Below are 19,535 nucleotides of genomic sequence, written 5' to 3' on the forward strand. Positions count from 1 at the left end.
CCGTTTTAAATAAATCACGCTTTCTTACCACCTTTTATCCGAGTTGTCTCGTTTGCAATATCCCTTTAATTATTAAAAGACCGTCTTCCAGGAAGTGACATCATTTTGGTGGGAAAACAACAATCAACAGTTTCAGCGTCTGTAAGTAGCGATGGATGGATTCCTGTGATGTTTTGTGGTATTAGTTGTTCTGTCACTGTAAAGCAGTCCTATTTGAAAATAAATACAGACATTGTTATGCTAATTGTTATCAAATTGTCAAAAGAAGCATGTTGAATCAAAATGTTCTCTTTTTGAGGGTTTGTTGTGGTTACATAGACATGTGGATGACAGTAAAGCCATTCTGTTTCATGGTGAATGCTTCCCCTGGGTTCACACTTTTTTTCATCAAAGTCGATCAGCATATGAACAGAAAATGTAGCCTATACAATAATGCTTGATGTCAGATGATGGCTTAACTGGATATTGGAATTCTATACAACTGTGGTCGATTTTGATGAAAAATATATGTACTTAGCAGGTTGAAGATTCACCTGTGGACTTCCTTCTTGTGACATGGTGTCTGTAATATGTTTTTCTGTATCATTGTAAGCCATTGGTAAAGGCATCATTATCTCTGGCATTGTGATGGAGCCATTGTGATGTGGTCATACCTCAATTTATTTTGGAAACAATTTCAGTGGAGAGAAAAGCATGGTTTAAGTTTAATATTCAGTTTCTTTCTTTCATAGCATCCAAACAGGACATGTCATCTTTCATAAACCATTTCATTTTTCATTCTACGTTTTCATTGCGGATGAGATGCGAAAGGATTTCTCATAGATGGTATGAATTTTCTCAGGTTTGTGGAGCTGCCAAGTCAGCTTTACAGACTACTTTATTTACAGCATTCTCTTGTGGAGGCTTATAATACAATTGGAAGCATACATTGATTACTTATATTTGATTTTTAAACTCCTACAATCTGTACCTCATTTATCAGTATTCTCTGGGGGTAAGGAATAGCAAGGTCATCAGAGATAGGATTTTGGTTTATTGATTGATGGTTTGATATCTTAGAAATATGAGCTTCTATCTGATAACAATGTAGGGAGGGAAAAAATAGCTGCACAGTTTTATTTCTAGAGATTAACCATTTTATCTTTTTTAGGTAGCAAAATGACAATAGCAATTGAATGTTGTTGTTGTCTTAAAGCATGTAGTTGATTATAGATATTTATATATTTCAATATTGAAATACTGTTTATGCTGCCTTCAGTTGTGTGAAAATGCCTTTTTTCTTTTAGATGTCTAACTATAGACTATATATGAGGGTATATTTATTCTTAAACGTATAATTTTTACCTTTTTATATGAAGACAAATCATCTATCAAGTTAATACATCCAATGCAAGGTCTAACCACAAGGGGGCAGAAGTGACTCACAATTGATTTTTTTTCTTTTTTTTCTTTTTTTCTTTTTTAGTAGGCCATTTACAATTACAAGCAATGTAACTGAGATTACACAGACAGTGCCATGGGCTTCCTCCAACCTGCGTCTTCATTTTAGGATTGGCGTCAAGCTCCCTAATTACACCAGGGGTTCCTTTAATTTGCTCAGACAATGTTATCCTGCTGGGAATATCTGAAAGAAGAGGACAAAAACTTTTGTTGCATAAGCAAAGGGGAAGCTTAATTATCCAGTGATGAGTTGGGAAGTACTTACAATGACTTTCCTCAACAGTTAGAGAACAGGTGCTGTTAATTGTATGACACAAGGCCAAATTTAAACATTTCTAGATCAGAAATGATTGCAATGGATTTTAGGTTCTAAATGGCTTTTTTAATGTGACCCCAAAATAGCTGGACACCTAAAAGTGTAAATGCCATTACATTAGATCAAATCATAATTGATATATTCACATCAGCACAGATTCCGAGCAAAATGAATAAATACCAACAGAACAAAAATAAATTGTATTGGGAAATAAAAGCATCACATGTATGCATTTGGCACTTGGCTTATCTTATACAGTGAAATACATACATTTTTGTTGTTTATTTACTTGTGGTAATTTTCCAGGACAACACTGAACCTCAGATTTGTTGGGTGTAGATGACTATTACTTCAGCATGTTGTAGGGGGCGTTTGTTTATGTCTCATCTGTTTGACATCATGGTGCAAAAATAAAAAGCCTCTGCCGTGTAATTTTAGCAGCATGAAGGTGTACATGGCTCTTAAATCACCGCCGTGACCTCGCTTGCATCCGTTCTTCGCCTCTTTTTTTTTTTGGTGTTTTATTCTTTCTCCATGCCCTTTTCAAATGTTAATGGCAACAGGGTTGCAGAAGAAAGCAGGTTATTCTTTATTCCAGAGAGAGTTGACTTGATCTCTTTGAGCATTTCAAGTCAGACATTGATGCATTACACAGTTGGTCAACAATTTATTGCCTGACCCTGCATGCAAGTAATGCAAGTTGTGAGAGAGAGAAGCAGTTTACACTTGAAATATGAATAAATGTTTTAATGTCAGCCTGACGTCTTTTCTGTGCTCACACTGGCACTTAGGCCTATTTGTCTTTTTATTTTTTTTATTCTTTGCTTATGTGGTTATGTATTCTTGGCACATTTTCCCCTTCGGGTCGTTACCTTTCTGTGCATCTACATGAATACAGCTTTGAAAGACCGACCCTTATCTCCTTTTTGACTGTGTGGAGCTCAATTGAATGTAGACAATAGCAAAAGGCTTTGTATAGAAATGTTATAGAAATACCTTCCCATATTTTTATAATATGCACATGGGTAATCTATCTGACATGGTGTGAAATTGCACTATATTGAGCATTGAGAGACAATAGGAAGTGCATAGGTGTCCACACAAGAGCCTATGACTTGGTTCAGAGATCTGGTCATGTCCCTCTTGTTTTCCCTATGGCATAGGATGTGACTGGAATATCTTTAGAATGGATTGCTAAATGCATAGGGACTGCAAGAGGAATGATATAAGCACTGGAATGCTTGATTTTGATTGGTCAGTGGGTATTCAGAGGTCAGATATTTCCTAATATTTACTGTCTCCCATGACAATGATGTGTCCACCTTATTTTTAATGCAAGTGTGAACGTGGCCATTTGTAAATCGAATGTCTCTGGCTTCTGTTGTCATCCACCTCCAGTTCTTTTTAACTGTATACTGCTTGTTATGCTGCTTGATATTGCAAACTGGTATTTCTTCTTTTAAAGGCACACTAAGCAGTTTCCGTTTTTCTCAAACAGTGCCCCGTAGAGTCGCTGTGGAGTACTTGTATTTAACGTTACTGTCATAAATACCACTCACGCAGAGCCGTCTCTGCACTCTCCCGACCGCGCTTTCTTCGTTTTCTTCGTCGACTCTGCCATGATTCACGTCTGAAATGCGCGCTAGTGTCTTTCATAGAGGCTGCTTCATATGTTGCTGATGTATATGACGTTGTGCCGTAAAGCAAGTCGTGATTCTCGCGAGATTTGTCGGGGCGCCACCTCTCAAACCTGCATTGCTGGTTTTGCCAGCGGCGTCATCCCCCCACTGGTTTGCTATCGGGATGATTCGCCATACTACGAGTTCATTTACCATTGAAATGATTTCGAAGCTGTTATATTAAGGTACAAATCTTGCATAGTGTGCCTTTAATGTATTTAGAATCTGTAATTAGAAACCCACTGGTTTGTAGCACAAATAGTTTTACCATTTACTGCACTTTGTTATTCTTCTAGTTATTTATTTAGTTGCTAATGAATTGGAAGTTGTACAAAAAATCATGGTGCGTTCAATTCCTAATGGAAAGTTGATATTTATGAGTTGGGAAGTCGTAATTACAATGTCAGGTGTGTTCAAGTCACTTTGGATGGGGCAAGATGGCAATGTACCTTCAGCAAGATTTTTTTAATCTACTTCTACAGAATGATAAATAGACCTAAAGACTGTGCATTAGGTGTGCTTTTGCATTTTTATGTTTTTGTTCAATTTATGAAGGTTATATATTCTATTGTAATCGTACAATGCTGTTGTATTTTGCAATTTAGCTAGTTTTACTGTAAATGAAAAAACAAAACAAATTCACCGTCAAAACAAACGCCGCATGTGTGCACCATATGTTCTTACTAACAGGCCCCTAACTCGGAAAATCAGGGCTTAAAAAAAAAAAAGTTCAGATTTCCCCACTCATTATTTTGACTTTGTGGTGGCGCTCGTGTTTTCAACTCGTAAAGCGATCTTTCCGGTATGGCTTAAACCCACCATTAGTCTGCTCAGTCAGGTAACTGAAACAGGCAATACTTTCACGACTCTGTATTATAATCCGTACAGGTAAGACTATAAAATAATTTCAACTCAAATCAATATTTCATGTCCATGTATTTATTTATTTGTTGAGAAACCATGTAATAAACTGGATAACAGAATGTCTGCCAGTCTTTTTCATTAAATAAACCCTGACAGGGTAGTAGAGGAATATGCTACATTTATCCAAACATGTAATAGCATGCATAAACACCCGGCTATATTCGGATGTTCTTCTGTTTCATGTTTAATGCCTTAAAGCTTATAAGCAGAATGATTCCTCAGACATATCTCAACCTTCTTTACATTACTGGTTCAAATGGTTACCGCGATAATCTTCTTACCACGACAGTGAATCCATGTTTGCGAAAACATTTCAATGTCCTGAAATGAATGAATCCGCTCCCTCGCCTTCCAGAAGCAATCACTTAAAGCTAAGGCCATGCATTTCATTGGTCGGGCTGCAGAAAACACAAAGACTGCAAAAAAGGTCATTCATCTTGATTAAATATACATTGGCAGCAGGTCAGGACTGCAGAAGGGATTCAGATTTAAACTGCACTGCTTCAGAAATTAATTTGATAGCTTCTGGTGTTTATGTGACTTTTTGTGTTTGGGTGTGTACATGTGTGCAGCTGTTGTGTGTTGTTTTGTGTGTGTGTTTATATATTTCATTCAAGAATAGTCATGACTTCTTTCATTAGTGAAGTGGACCTGAGTGCATTCATCTCTGTGTAAGGCCGACAACCTTGAGTGTTTATGACTCTGGAGGCACTGTCAAGCCACAAACCTCACTTCCTCTTTTCACTCATTGCCTCTCAGAGTTTTCACTCTGCGTGGGTTAGTTAGTTAACTATAGAAGACATTTTGTTGGTTGTTTTGAAAACTAACTTCTATACATGTCATTACTTACAGTGCAAAGATTTAGCACCAACCTTGAAGGTGATTTATTTATTTACTTACTTTCTTGAAGCAAGTACTATACATTTCTGTATAGATGTTTGCACAAAAAAAAAGCTATATAACATTTCAACAATTATGGCCCATTACACAAGAGAACGTCCTGGTTGCGTATGCAACCCACCGTTCCCTGAAGGAGGGAACGGAGGACGTAGTCGACGTCGACTGAATGGGATCACGCTAGGGAGCCAATTGTCTTCGAGCGTGCGAGCACGAGCAAATGAAAATTTTGCAAACGTGATCTGCATCACACTCTCCGCCCCGCGGAGCGGGTATAAATACGGAAGTGGATGCACGCACTAGTTGCTTTACGCTGAGGAGCCGTTTGAGCTCGGTCAGCAGTGGTCCTGCTATAGTGGCAAAGGGACTATGTCCTCCATTCCCTCCGTCAGAGCGGACGAGAACTTACAGGCCTTAGAGGGGAGACGAGGATTCCCCCTCCAGGAGGCAGCGGTCGCCGGACACAGCTGCATCGTGATTGACCGCTCCACCGGAGGGATCACCTCATATCCCTTAGCCGCTCCTCCATCAAGGGTAGTGAGGGGGGAGGAGCTACTCAGGCGGTTTCTGGCAGAGAAAGGTGCCATCCATGCCTTCGTCAACTCCTCATGCACTTCAGGAAAGAATGGCACCGGAGCGGCGGGCTGAGAACCAGACCAGGCCGCTCCGAGAAACCAATCATTCAACCGAGACGGCTCGGGACACGGTGGTTCATTCCACACGAGCCCTACCGCCTCGGCGGCCTTTTTCAGCATAGCTGACATCTCTGGATCCGGCTCGGGCAATGCTGGTCTCCCAGAGGGAGGTAGCGCAGCCGGGTCGTCATCTCCAGAGGCCAGCTCCCCTTCCGATGCTGCGATAGACATCCTGTCCTCTGGAGGGGCACCGAAAGAGACGGCTGGTCGGTCCACTACAGTGGGACCAGCGCGCTCATCGGAGGCCTCCACCGGCTGCGGCGTGAGAGAGGAGGGAGGGATCCACGGGGCTTTGCCGGGTGGATTACCCCTACGGATCACCGTAATCCTCAGGTCACCCAATCCAGACGGCACTCGAGGCTTCTTCCGGGAAGGTAACCCGGAAGCAACACTAGAGTGGGGCCTGGGGATGGGGACTGCACCTTCGCAAATGAAAGCGAGTCTCGACCTAAACGCTGAGATGGTCATATTCCCGCAAGACACTGTCAGACACCGTCAGAGGGGGACAGATGGAATGGCATCTTGAAAAAGACGCCGTCACCAGTGCCGGAGCACACAGGGAATGACCGCAGCAACACTTATCTCAGCAAACTGAGACAGTGAAGCACTCACTTTCTCGCCCTCAACCAACCGTCAACACACAAACAAACAATAACTTTGTTGCTGTTAAAACAGCAGTTGAGAGCTCAAAGCTCGTGACCACCGCTGCACCACGCTGTAGAAACCACCAGCACTGGGAGAGTCTTTCCAGAAGACACCGACACACTCGCTCGTAGAATATACTCAAAACACTCTTCAGACACCATCGAACGGCTCCAAAAAGCAACTAGTGTGTGCATCCACTTCCGTATTTATACTTGCTCCGCGGGGCGGAGAGTGTGATGCAGATCACGCACGCAAATTTTCATTTGCTCGTGCTCGCACGCTCGAAGACAATTGGCTCCCTAGCGTGATCCCATTCAGTCGACGTCGACTACGTCTGACGTTCTCGACTGAAAGGGAACAGTGGGACATGTTGTCAAAGTATATGTTGTAAGTTAATTCTTACAATGGAAACCACCATTAAACAGACAATTATTGGATATTTAGCAAAGTTGAATAATTTAACATTTAAACAATTATGAAACTCAAAGTAATTCACAGAAAAGCAGAAATTGGAGAAAGTATTAAATTCATTGTTTTGGAATCGTATAAAATAAAATGTTATAAAATTGAAAAAATATGAAATGCATGTGACAACTTCCCCCAATAAAAATGTAACAAATATCCCTGACATTTATGGCATATAGCCTCCCCTATTTTTTTTAACACTACCATTCAACATTTGGGGTCGGTAAGATTGTGTTATGTTTTTGAAAGAAAACTCTTATGTCTCTTATGCTCACTAAGGCTGCAACTATCAAAAAACAGTAATTGTGAATTATTATTATTAAAATTTAAAAACTTTTTTTAAATAAACTTTTAAAAATCTTATGTATTTATTTCATTGCAAAGCTGAATTTCCAGGAGCCATTGCTCCAGTCTTCAATGTCACATGATCCTTTTTTAAGGATTCTTTGATAAATATAAAAAGTTTAAAAGAACAGCATTTATTTGAAATATAAATATTTTGTAGCATTACCACTTTTGAACAACAGTGTATATCTTTTTCTAATGGTGTTTAAATATTTTTTTTTAAAGTGTGTAATTGTGCTCTTGATCTTAATGAGCCAAAGACCATGTTGACAGATATTTGCAAAATAATTGATTTCCAGGCTGTTTGGATAGCATTGCATAATTTTGCTTCTCCAAAGACATAAGCTGTGATGGATAGTTTTCCTCTGAAAACTGCTTGAACTTATTCCACCTTCATCCTTATGCCAAGAGGGATGTTCTATCAGAATAGCCCTCATTGATCATGATTACGTAAATCATTTTACTACCCAGTGCTAATATATAAACGTGCCATGAATACATTGAAGAATCTGAATTAATGTAATCAGTCTGGGTTAAGAGGAAAGTATGAGATTATGTACTTTAAAACACTTTTGGCTTTGAACAGGTACCAGACTTTACCTGCTCTTAAACTTTTATAGTTTGTATGGGTTTTGTTGATATTCATATGGTATAAACTAATCATTAGTACATCAGTATTTCAGAATAAGTTAAGGGAGTAAAACTCCCTCATGTAACGCTTGAATGCGCACCACAGAATGCAATAGATACGTGTATCAACAGATCGTTTTATGAGAGGCAGACTTCCAATTTACAGATGGCTTATGGAGAACGGATGCAAGTTTTTCTATCAATAAATTATGAAACCTGGATAAAGAGAGATGAGTGTAGGACCTGCTAAGCCGGAGTGTTTACTATAGACAGGATTTACCACCCATCACCAGTCATTTATCGGCCCTTTAGAATCTCTGAGAGGATCATTAAAAAAAACAGCCATGGCTTGTATTGACATTTCCTATTTAGCAATAATATGCTTATCTGTGCTCCCTCTTGACCTTAACATGTTGTGAATCCAAAAGAGGTGTATTGACCTGTGCTGAAAGGAGGAATTCAAGCTGTTAATCATCTCTCTCTCTCTCTCTCTCTTGCTTTAAAATGAATGTTTGTTGCATTACTTTAGAGTCGTGTGTTAACATGATGTTGTTTTGTATTTGTGCATATGACGTTGTGCAAGTTTCAACATGCTACTAATGCGAGTCAACCTGGCCCTTTTTTAATTTTGTATATGCCTTGGGCAGGAATATTTAAACGAGGGATACTGTGACCTGTACGTTCCCGGAAGAAAACTTCACTCAAGACATTTCAGGGAGCTCAGAAAGATATAGATATAGCGCTGAATATAGTGGGCTTTTTTTGTTTTGCAACTTTGCAGGCCTTTTGCATGATCAACCATCAACATTACACACTAAAGAAGGTTGAAAATGTAAAAAAGCATAATAGGTCCACTTTAAATCTGTAAAAACTTTGTCACTGCCATATTTGTTATGGTAAATTTCTGGAAACCACAGCTGCCAGTTTTTTTTTTTTTTTTTTCAATGCTGACAAGCTCGCTGGGCATTTCTTAACCTTTCCATTATAGGTTGTTATGATTGCTGCTTGACGAGGATGTTTAGTCGGCTATTGATTTCTAACTAGTGGCACAGCACCACAGGAGGCAGCCAAAAACACCAAACTGGCATTCGATTTCCTCTTATTTTTGTTGTAAAGTGCTTCAGGATACAAGGCAGATGATGCCTCAGGGGCACCACCGTCTAAAAGTGTCCATATGGCCAGTGTCGGAGCAGTGCAGACACCATTCAACCTCAACCCAGGGGTGTAAATACACAATGTGCCCCTGGACATAGAGTCTCGCCACTCTCCGTATCTATAAAAATGATGACATATTATCTGTCAGGTGTTGAAGGGGACAGAAGCGTGTCTATGTGGATATCAGGTTAGAAGTGGTTTCTTCATTGTGCCGCTGGAGTCTGCTGAGGATCAGACCTCTCAGTCGTACACATGATTTGTCACGGTTACACCAGGAAATGTGAATTTGATTGACATTGCTGAACCACGCTTATGACAAGGACGATTACAACTGACATTATGATTGGCAGTTTACACGGATGTATCATTCATCCGCAATAACTGAAAATAACAAAAGAAAACAATGCGACAGCACATGCTGTGCAGAAAGAATAAGATTTGAGAGTAGGTTAGATGTTTAATGTGTATGCAAATGCGCCTGAAAATACACACAATGGTGACATGAGTCATGACTCACCTATGAACATGTTCATAATTATAATGTAAAATATTTAATCAATCATTTAGATTTTTTTGTAAAGTCAAAATTGCCATTGTGCTGTAACCGTCCAGAGATTGTAAGTGAAGAGAAAAAAAAAAAGTCAAAAAAAAAAAATCTTTTATTATTATTTTTATAAACTAAACTAAATGTAATTTACTGTGTTTATCCAGTTGAATTGTTCAATGTATTTGAACTGACAAAATAAAATAAGTTCTCAACTTTTGTGAAGTAAAAGCCCATGCAAAAAAGAAAAACAAAATATAAGGAGTAGAGATTTTTACAGTGTAGTCTTTTTTTTTTTTTTTTCATGATCAAGATTGTGATCAATACGGAAGAGGATTAGGGCCAGGCAATAATAAAAAAATAAAACCATCTCGAGATTAAAGTCATTATAATGCGAGATTAAACTCGTTAAATTTCGAGAAAAAAAGTCGAAATACAATCTTGAGAATAAACTCATTAAATATCGAGAATAAAGTCGTTGTGTTGCGAGAAAAAACTCGTTAAATTTCGAGAAAAAACGTCGAAATACAATCTTGAGAATAAACTCATTAAATATCGAGAATAAAGTCGTTGTGTTTCGAGAAAAAACTCGTTAAATTTCGAGAAAAAAAGTTGAAATACAATCTCGAGAATAAACTCATTAAATATCGAGAATAAAGTCGTTGTGTTGCAAGAAAAAACTCGTTAAATTTCGAGAAAAAAACTCGAAATACAATCTTGAGAATAAACTCATTAAATTTCGAGAATAAAGTCATTGTGTTTCGAGAAAAAAAGTCGAAATGAAATGTAAAGAATAACGCATTCGATCAGTGTTCATTGCATAGCCTACTGATATCAACCTCATCGAGGTTTCGTGGTTTCCCAGGATACCATAAGACGCATTATTAATCGTTGTTGGTTGTGTACGCCTCCATCCACAGAATGTAACGACTGTAACCATCTATACAGCCATTAATGGCAATGCTGTACGGTTTTAATTTATCATAGCTGTCCATATGCCAGAGTGTATTTGGGCCAGCGCAAGTGTACTGGCGTCTTCTCAAAATTCCACACCTTGAGAATCAACAGTTTAATAATGCGTCTTATGGTATCCTGGGAAACCACGAAACCTCAATGAATTTCATGTTGGACAAAAGCGAGTACATCGCACAAATTGGACTGATTCTTTCTTCTAAAAACACCTAGCCGACCTAGACCATGTTCTATTCTTTGTTACTGAAAGAAAGTCAAAAATATAGATTGACTAAGTGATCTAACTCTGCCATGTCCTCTATGGAGTTTATTCTCACAATTACTTCGACTTTTTTCTCGAAATTTAACAAGTTTTTTTCTCGAAACACAACGACTTTATTCTCGAAATTTAATGAGTTTATTCTCAATATTGTATTTCGAGTTTTTTTCTCGAAATTTTACGAGTTTTTTTCTCGAAACACAACGACTTTATTCTCGAAATGTAATGAGTTTATTCTCAAGATTGTATTTCGACTTTTTTCTCGAAATTTAACGCGTTTTTCCTCGAAACACAACGACTTTATTCTCAATATTTAATGAGTTTATTCTCAAGATTGTATTTCGACTTTTTTTCTCGAAATTTAACGAGTTTAATCTCGCATTATAATGACTTTAATCTCGAGATGGTTTTATTTTTTTTATTATTGCCTGGCCCTAATCCTCTTCCGTAGATCAAGAATATTATGAAGATTTTTTTTTTTTTACATTTTAAATTATGCATATCTGTTATGTGTTTTTTTTATGTATTATCCTATTATAAAAATATTTTTACTCTTGTTATTTTTGTGCACTGAAGTCTATTCAAGGTGTTTACTTTATGGTCATTAAAACATTTCTAAACTTTGTGTTTTGTAACTTTGCAAACCTTTTTCAAGCATAAACTGCAACATTACACACTAAAGAAGGTTGAAAAAGAAAAAAAGCATGATAGGTCCTCTTTAAATCCATAAAACCTTTTTTGCTACCATATTATAATTTGTCCCCTCAAATGAGCAGAGCTGTTGATGAGGTCAAATCATCAGAGCCGCTTTCTATAATGGATCAATGTGAGTCGCAGGCTGATGAATCAATGCCGGCACCAAAACGATATAATCATGTGGGCTTGTTGGGGATTTTAAAGCTACTGGCATTTATCCTGCTGAAAGTATTGGCTGTTGCATGGGATTTTCTCACAAAATGAACAAACATGCAAACAAACTGACAAACAGTGTTTTTAAATGACAGTAATTGAAGATGAAGGAATACAGTTGAGAGAGCATGAAATGACTTTGCAAGCCATTTCATTTTAATAGTAACATCAGACACAAAACGCAATTTGCTACTTGCAAATCTCTGTCTCATCTCTGTTCTCATTCTAGAGAGCTTTTGATGGACAGAAATCGTGCTGGAATGTCTTCAATATTTAGTCTTTTTTTCTGGAAGAGAATGACTAAACTAATCTTTTTTTTATTATTATTATTTTTATAAACTAAACTAAATGTAATTTACTGTGTTTATCCAATTGAATTGTTCAATGTATTTGAACTGACAAAATAAAAGAAGTTATCTCAACTTTTGTGACTAAATGAATGACTACATTTATATATAAATTTTATATATATATATATATATATATATATATATATATATATATATATATATATATATATATATATATATATTTAATGTTATATTTTAAATGTATAAAGTGCATGGAGTAAATGTTTAAGAGTACACTAAGCAAGATAACCTCAAATCTAACACGTGGGCCTGGTTTCACAGACAGGTCTTAGGTTAAGCCAGAATTAGGCCTTAGTTTAATTAGGACATTTAAGGAGCTTTTATAAATGTGCCTTAGAAAAAAAACATTACTGATGTACATCTTGAGACAAATCAATGGCACTGACATATTTAAATTATACTTTTATATATATACTTTTAATTTAAAACAGCTCAAACATGCATTTTTTAGTCTGGGCCTTGAAACAAGAAGCTGTGAAACCAGCCAATAGACTATTTTGATTTGAGATTTGAGATGTGTGTATATATTCCTATCCCTGTTGCAGTATAAGAATCAACCTTGCATGGCTTACAACATTTTAAAGAATGAACTCTGGGAATTTTGAAGCATTTTTATATTGAATAAACATTAGCAGCCTTCATGCGCTACAAATGACTTGAGGAAAAATCATAAACATACAAAGTACAGCAGCCTTTTTAGCATCTTTAGCTCATTTGCATGCAGCAGTTGTTCATTTTATTCCTGTGCTTCATTCTAATTTGATAGTCCAAAAAAACGTTTATAAGACTACAAAAGAGCTAGCAAGTGCAAATTCAAGTTAATGTTTTTTCTTCCTTTTGAAATTCAGCTCAAACCAAAATGGCAGATTTAGTGTTTTCCCCGGGCTCACTTAACTTTAAAAAAAAAAAAGAAAAAAGAAAAAAGATGACTGTTTTTTATCGCCACAATCAAACCGTTCAGAAGGAATATAGCCATCAGAGCACCGTACACATAAACATTTAACGTCTATAGATCACATTAGCCTGCTTTATTGGCATCATCGCCTGTTTACAAATGAAACAATCTAGCTTTTATGTGTTAAAATGGTTTCCCTTTCTTGACATGACCCGTTTTATTTGAAGTCCCGAGAGCCGATGTTCTGATACACATATATGAGCAATCTCCATTGCGCTCTGCAGCTCTTTCTGTCTGCAAGGCCGTTTTTTGCCGATAGAGAAACACTCTTGTGGAAAATTGGAATGCTGGATATTTGTGAGGGCGATATCTGTTACTAATTAAAACTGAACATTCTGACTGCCAGAAGAGACATCTCAGTATGACTTGTTGCACTTGAGAGGAGTTAAGGGCAAATGTGAGACTGTAAGCATCTATTATCAAAGGTCATTTGAGTGATTAAAACAGTGCTTTACTCAAGGGACAGTGGTATTTTTTTGACTGTACACTGAATGCTCTGACTTGTTTGACTCACCTCAACCTCATGTTTTACAGAATAACAGTTTTTGTGCTCCATGTGGCATTTAAATGCATGTTGATTACCGTGACATATTCACTAACAGGCTTATTCAGACTAAGTCCATGTTTTTTTGGCTTTAGATACATGCATGACTGGACTTTAAAATGGAACGATGCATTTTTATAAGCTACTTGTCCAAATTATAGTATTGTGCTTTATTTTATTTGGATTTTTTTTTTTTAATTATTATTATCTGGATGTCGAATAATTCTTTAAGGTAATCAAGTCTTTAATAGAACTGGTCTGAGCAGATCCGGCATTATGCAGGCCAGCTCTCGTTGGTTATCGCATTGAACTGATAACCACATTGATCGCATTCAGAAAGCAGCAGTCGGTGTGTTTTCAGGTCCATGGATGTTGTGCGAAGTTGTAGGCCGTGTGCATTTAGCAGTGGATGTTTTAATGAAAGATGAGTATCTGTTTCTCCCCAGGCAGTCTCTGCGGTAATAAGCATTTTCGCTTAAAATAAAGTGGGTTATTAATCTTCACCGCATCCTCTCTGTTATGTGTGCAAATGACTTGTCTGCCATAAACATATTACAGTAATTTGTAGTGAAAAATACAATATGCTGAGGATGAAAAGCCAATTCTTATACATGCAAAACCTTAGATTATGCAGGATGTTATTAAATAATACACATATATACTCTGTGCTTCTCGACTTATCAAAGCTGTTTAATGTACAAAAGTAAACAAAATGATGAAAATGTTGAATTTATTCAAACTATATACTATAAAACTATAAATATTATATTAGGCAGCTAAATATGCGAAAATGCAAAACCAGATGTTGGCTTCTTTCTATTTTGGCTAGCTTTTGGCAAGTGATAGATGAATTTATTATTATTATTATTATTATTATTATTAAATGAAGCAGGGATACACCTAACATGCTAATTAACATGGATGATGCAAGACTGCATGACATAATTTGGATCATAAATTTCTCTGGTCCGCACTCTCTTTTGTAAATGGGCGCATTTTATTACCATTATAAAGCAGTCATGGTTCACGACTGATTGTTAATGTGTTGCATAGCTGTAGACACTTAACGTTCTGACTTCTCTGAGTAATGAGGCTAGATTTTATGAGAGAATAGAGATGTTCGACATGGTGAACAAATTAAGATCTTAAGGATGAGAGGATCAGTGTTTTAATTGTATGTAAAGAATGAATTTTGATAAGGGTACGTGTCATTAAGAAAGAGAACTACAGTAGCTCTCACATCTGATATCAAAGATAGAAACGCTGGGGAATGGCTCTTATGTTGTTTCTCTTTTTTTCCCTCAAATTGGATAATACAGTTCCTCCTTCCTTTGTTAAATCTAAAGTATTATGCAAACCCATGGCACCATGGCATAAGCCAATGCTTGATTAACCATCAAAACAAGCACAATAATCCTGGATTAAGCTAATGAATCATACAGTGCATTTGGTGTGCTGTTTTTATTCCTCCAAAGATCATGTCTTTGTAATGTCTGGTATTTGTAGCATTAAAGTCATATGATTTTTATGTTTTGTGATTTTTAAATTATGTATGTTTTGCATTTTCAGTTTATGTTGTTTCATTTAAATATCATCTTTGTCATCTTAGGAGAGCTACAAATGTGACAATTGTTGACATAAAGGGCTCTAAAATGAATTTAGATAGCAAAACTCAGCTTGGTTTTGGTAGAATTTGAGAAATTAGTTTATTTTAAAATGTCTGGCTATTGATTGCAGACTTGTGACATTGTAAAAGGGGCTATATGTAAGAATTTTCATGTATAAATAATACCTTCCCCGACTTAGTTGTCTATGAAAGCCTGTTGACTGATTTATATGTGAAGGATTTTTTTTTGCCAGGAAAATCAAAAGGATGTGACGTTTGCATGCACTCCTGAAAGTCTCTCTTCTGTTCTGTGACACATGAAATGAATGAAACAAACAATGATAATGCCGAAAGAGCTATTCTGTACTATAATGGCAATGTGTCTATTGTATGTTACATGTGCACGAGTGCAAGCATGTGCCGCAAGTTGGCTGCAGTTCACTTAACGTCCACCGATGTCGCTAATAACAAGCGTTTCGGAATTCTACATACAGCCCCATTAAGATCTCTTTTGAAACTAGCGAAAACGTGTGAGACTTCATGGGTCTTTTTCTCAAACCAAATTATTGTTTTCTTGATGTCATTGTATAAATGTCTAGGATAAATAATTAAGATGCTTTTACACTTCCTGTTTTTGGCATATACAGTAAAGCAGAATTTCAGTATGTGCGAATTCAGGCTGGTACGCTTTCTAGGAGAAACTTGGATAAACTCGTTTTTTTTTCGTTTTTTTCACCTGAGCTATTTTCTTGCTTTAAATTCTCTAAAGGCGCCCCAGGGCATCTTGGACAATCAATATGTGAGCAACAACACCACAGCTTTGTGAATACTTAAAAAAATTCCTTAAATACATTCTAGGATGTAAGAAAGCATAAATCAAAATAGGAGCATCAGAAGTGTGATCGAGTGAGGCAGAATGAAACTCTTATCGCTGACTAGCGTCCTGCACCCAGCTTCACTTCAAAAAGTAACAGATATGGATGAGGTCAACATACTGGAGGATTGCCCGAGGGTTTAAAAAGCACAATATTCCACCGAGACATAAAGAATGGCAAAAGAATAGGCTGCTACTGTTCAACATTGTCAGCTCTATCTGTAGATAAATAAAATACTTTTTTTATTTTTCCTCCTACTGTTTGTAGGCTAGAAATTGTCAGCAAAAGTCAGAATAATAATAAAAAATATTTATTTATTTATTTACAGAATGTCAGTTTAATTTCAGATTTATAAAAACAACTCTAACCTTTTCTTTTTTTTTATGTACAGCGTATCTCACAAGAGCTGTGGTGACAAAGGTGTCTGCCACATTAACCTTAGAAGTGTAGGCGACTTGGCTAGATGTGGGGTTTACGTTACAGAATGAAAGTGGGAAGGCGACATCTTGACTCATTTCCACACCTGCTCGATATGTTCTCTTTGATTCGATAATCAGAACATGTATAACACTGGCACAATTTTCCATTTTATATTACAGATAGAACACCGGTCTCAGTAAGGAGCAGGAATGCTCACACATCAGTTTGTATGCTTTGCATGCAATTATGCCCATAATGGTGAAAGGTCATTATGAAAATAAAAAGACATTTGATGTCCAAAATGGGTGTCGAGAATCTCTCAACAATGTTTTTAATAAGCTATTTTGGTACTAAGTGGGCTTTCTGTGAATAATAGAACAAAAAAGCCATTCAATCTTTAAACCAAGACTCAGCAGACAAGAAAATGGCTTGTGATTTAAAATTAAAATAGCCTGTCTTTTTTTTTTTTTTTAACCTCTTTTTTTTTCCAGAACACATCACTTTCCACTCATGTCATTTTGACTGGTAAAATCTTTCTTTTTTTTTTTCTTTTTTTCCAAATTCAGTATTTGTGTTTAGTGTGTTCCTGTTTGTTAGGGCCATAGTTACTAAAATTCTGCAATATACATAATTAATAATTATTTTGCACCTAAACATAGTGAACAGTTTAGAGACATACAAATGGTTACGAGTCATTTTTAGTTGAATATTGAATTCATGATTTTATTGGTTGATTTTATTGTATTTATAATATCATCACATTTAACGCATTTACCTAATTTGATATTAATAGTATTTTGCAACAAATATAGTCATTGTACATTTATCTGCCTATTAATATTTTTCTTTATTTTATAGGGGCTCAAATATAATATAATGTAATAGAAAAACTCTGCACATAGTTATAATATAAATGATTCATAAGTATTGTCACGCTTCTAAAATGGTTCAATATACATTATAAGGTGCATACATTATATGTAAATACTTTTACGCTTTCAATAACGTTTTAATGCTGTCAATACACATGCAGAAACGTGTAAAAAAAAGTTGCTGCCTTAAATTTATAAGTACAATCAACTTTGATTTTTAAATCATTGCAATTTAGATGACTTTAGCTTATTCATTGTATCCCCCAGAGTTAGATAAGTCCATACATACCCTTTACATCTCTGTGCATGCCGTAACTCTGTCTGACGCACCCACCGCTAGCCTAGCTTAGCACAAATCACTTTGCCCAAGTAGCAGGGCTTCACCTTCTGAGAATATAGTTCCCAGTATGTATACGGTTAGAAGATGGCTGTGTCTCATGTGACCTTGTGATGTGTACACGCTGTGACTATACAAATCACAACATGTAAATAGGAAAATGTTGGTGTTATTTTGTCACTTATTGGGAGCAGTATGCTAGCTGGAGCTGTTTACCTCCAGTCTTTGTGCTAAGCTAGGCTAGCGGTGGGTGCGTCAGACAGAGTAACGGCACGCACAGAGATGAAAAAGGTATGTATGGACTTATCTAACTCTGGGTGATACGGTGAATAAGCTAAAGTCCCAAAAAGTCGGTGTGTTCCTTTAAATCGGCCACGGCCACGCCCACATGACAAATAAAAAGACATTAAATCCATGTATGAACAGAGCATTAGACAATCAAAAGGTCTTGTGCAATTGACCATAAGTCATAAGGTCAAATCTTATTATATGCTTAATAGCATTTCCTTACATCTTCTTTGATGGGAACTAAAGCCCTGATGCATAATCATCAAATGCAATGCAGACATACTCCACAGTCCCCTGTGTTTCTTTATGCAGCTATATGAATTCTTAAGTGAATGATTGGAGGATTATTTTGGGAGAAAATAAGTTATTTAAAATGTTTTGCTTGGGTACGATGGTTGCATAAAAAACCAATGATATTTGGGACGCTGTTGTCTTAGTAAGCGATCTTAAACCAACCTCCTGGGCAAAACTATGGCTTCAAAGGCTCCACTATGTTACAAACTAACTTGATGCTTTCTCAGCAGGCTGGAGAATAATTCAAGAAAAGTGAAGAGTCAAAAGTGCAACATATTATTTTTATTTTTTTATGTGGGATAGAATGGTACAAAACGTCCCATTCAGAGTCTACCTTGAGGTCTTGACATGGAGCGGAGGGAAAAAGGGGCACTTGGGAATGAGGTGGCAAAATTGGGGGAAAAAACAAAAGCTGTATGTCAACAGTATACAACTCAGAGCTTAATTGCTGAGCAATGGCACATTTCTGTGGCTCTCGGGAGACTAGGGCTTGCGTTATTAGATGGTAATGTGTGGTGATTGAGAGCTCCAACAAGCATAATTCTGCCTTGGGGCATCTTCCTTCTCCTGTTTAATTCCCTAGACGAACCTCAGCGGGGTAATTTGGAGGAGCCCAATAGATGGCTCAGCTCATTACAGTGGCTTTTGCTGGGCGAGTGCTATGCTGAAAACTCGATGGCCAGGGTCTACCAGGCAGGGACGTATTGATCTGCTGCCAAAATGCGTAATATCACCTCCTGTGGGCAGATTTCGCAGTCACCAGCTCTTCATCTTGCAGAAGTTCCTCAGAGTCTTCTCCTGTTTTATAACAACCTGACAACAGAGGCAAATGCTTTAACTTCTGTAATTAATCCGTTAATGAGAAATTTATCCACACATTTGCGTGTGTGTGTGTGTGTGTGTGTGTGTGTGTGTGTGTGTGTGTGTGTGTGTGTGTGTGTGTGCATCTTTCTGTGTGCATCATCCAGTCTTGAGATGTCTTTGAGCATCCGCATCATGACTGCTGATAACTGAAACTGGGCATGACCCCCTTTATGGCCCAAGGGTGGAAAGAATTAACATGGCAGATTTTTGCATGCCAGAAAAATTTAATCAAGA

The 19,535-nt window shown here is 37.0% G+C and overlaps 1 long non-coding RNA gene across 1 annotated transcript in view; it reads left to right on the forward strand.

Moving 5' to 3' along the window:
* Nucleotides 1-117: 117 nt before the first annotated feature.
* The window catches only part of LOC311072101, a 114,580-nt gene continuing 95,162 nt past the window's right edge, over nt 118-19,535 (forward strand). The window contains exon 1 of the long non-coding RNA XR_014603973.1: nt 118-141. This is a non-coding gene — a long non-coding RNA (uncharacterized lncRNA). The remainder of the gene's footprint in view (nt 142-19,535) is intronic.

This window comes from Abramis brama, assembly GCF_963993115.1.
Source record: "Abramis brama genome assembly, chromosome: 21".
Classification (NCBI taxonomy): domain Eukaryota; kingdom Metazoa; phylum Chordata; class Actinopteri; order Cypriniformes; family Leuciscidae; genus Abramis; species Abramis brama.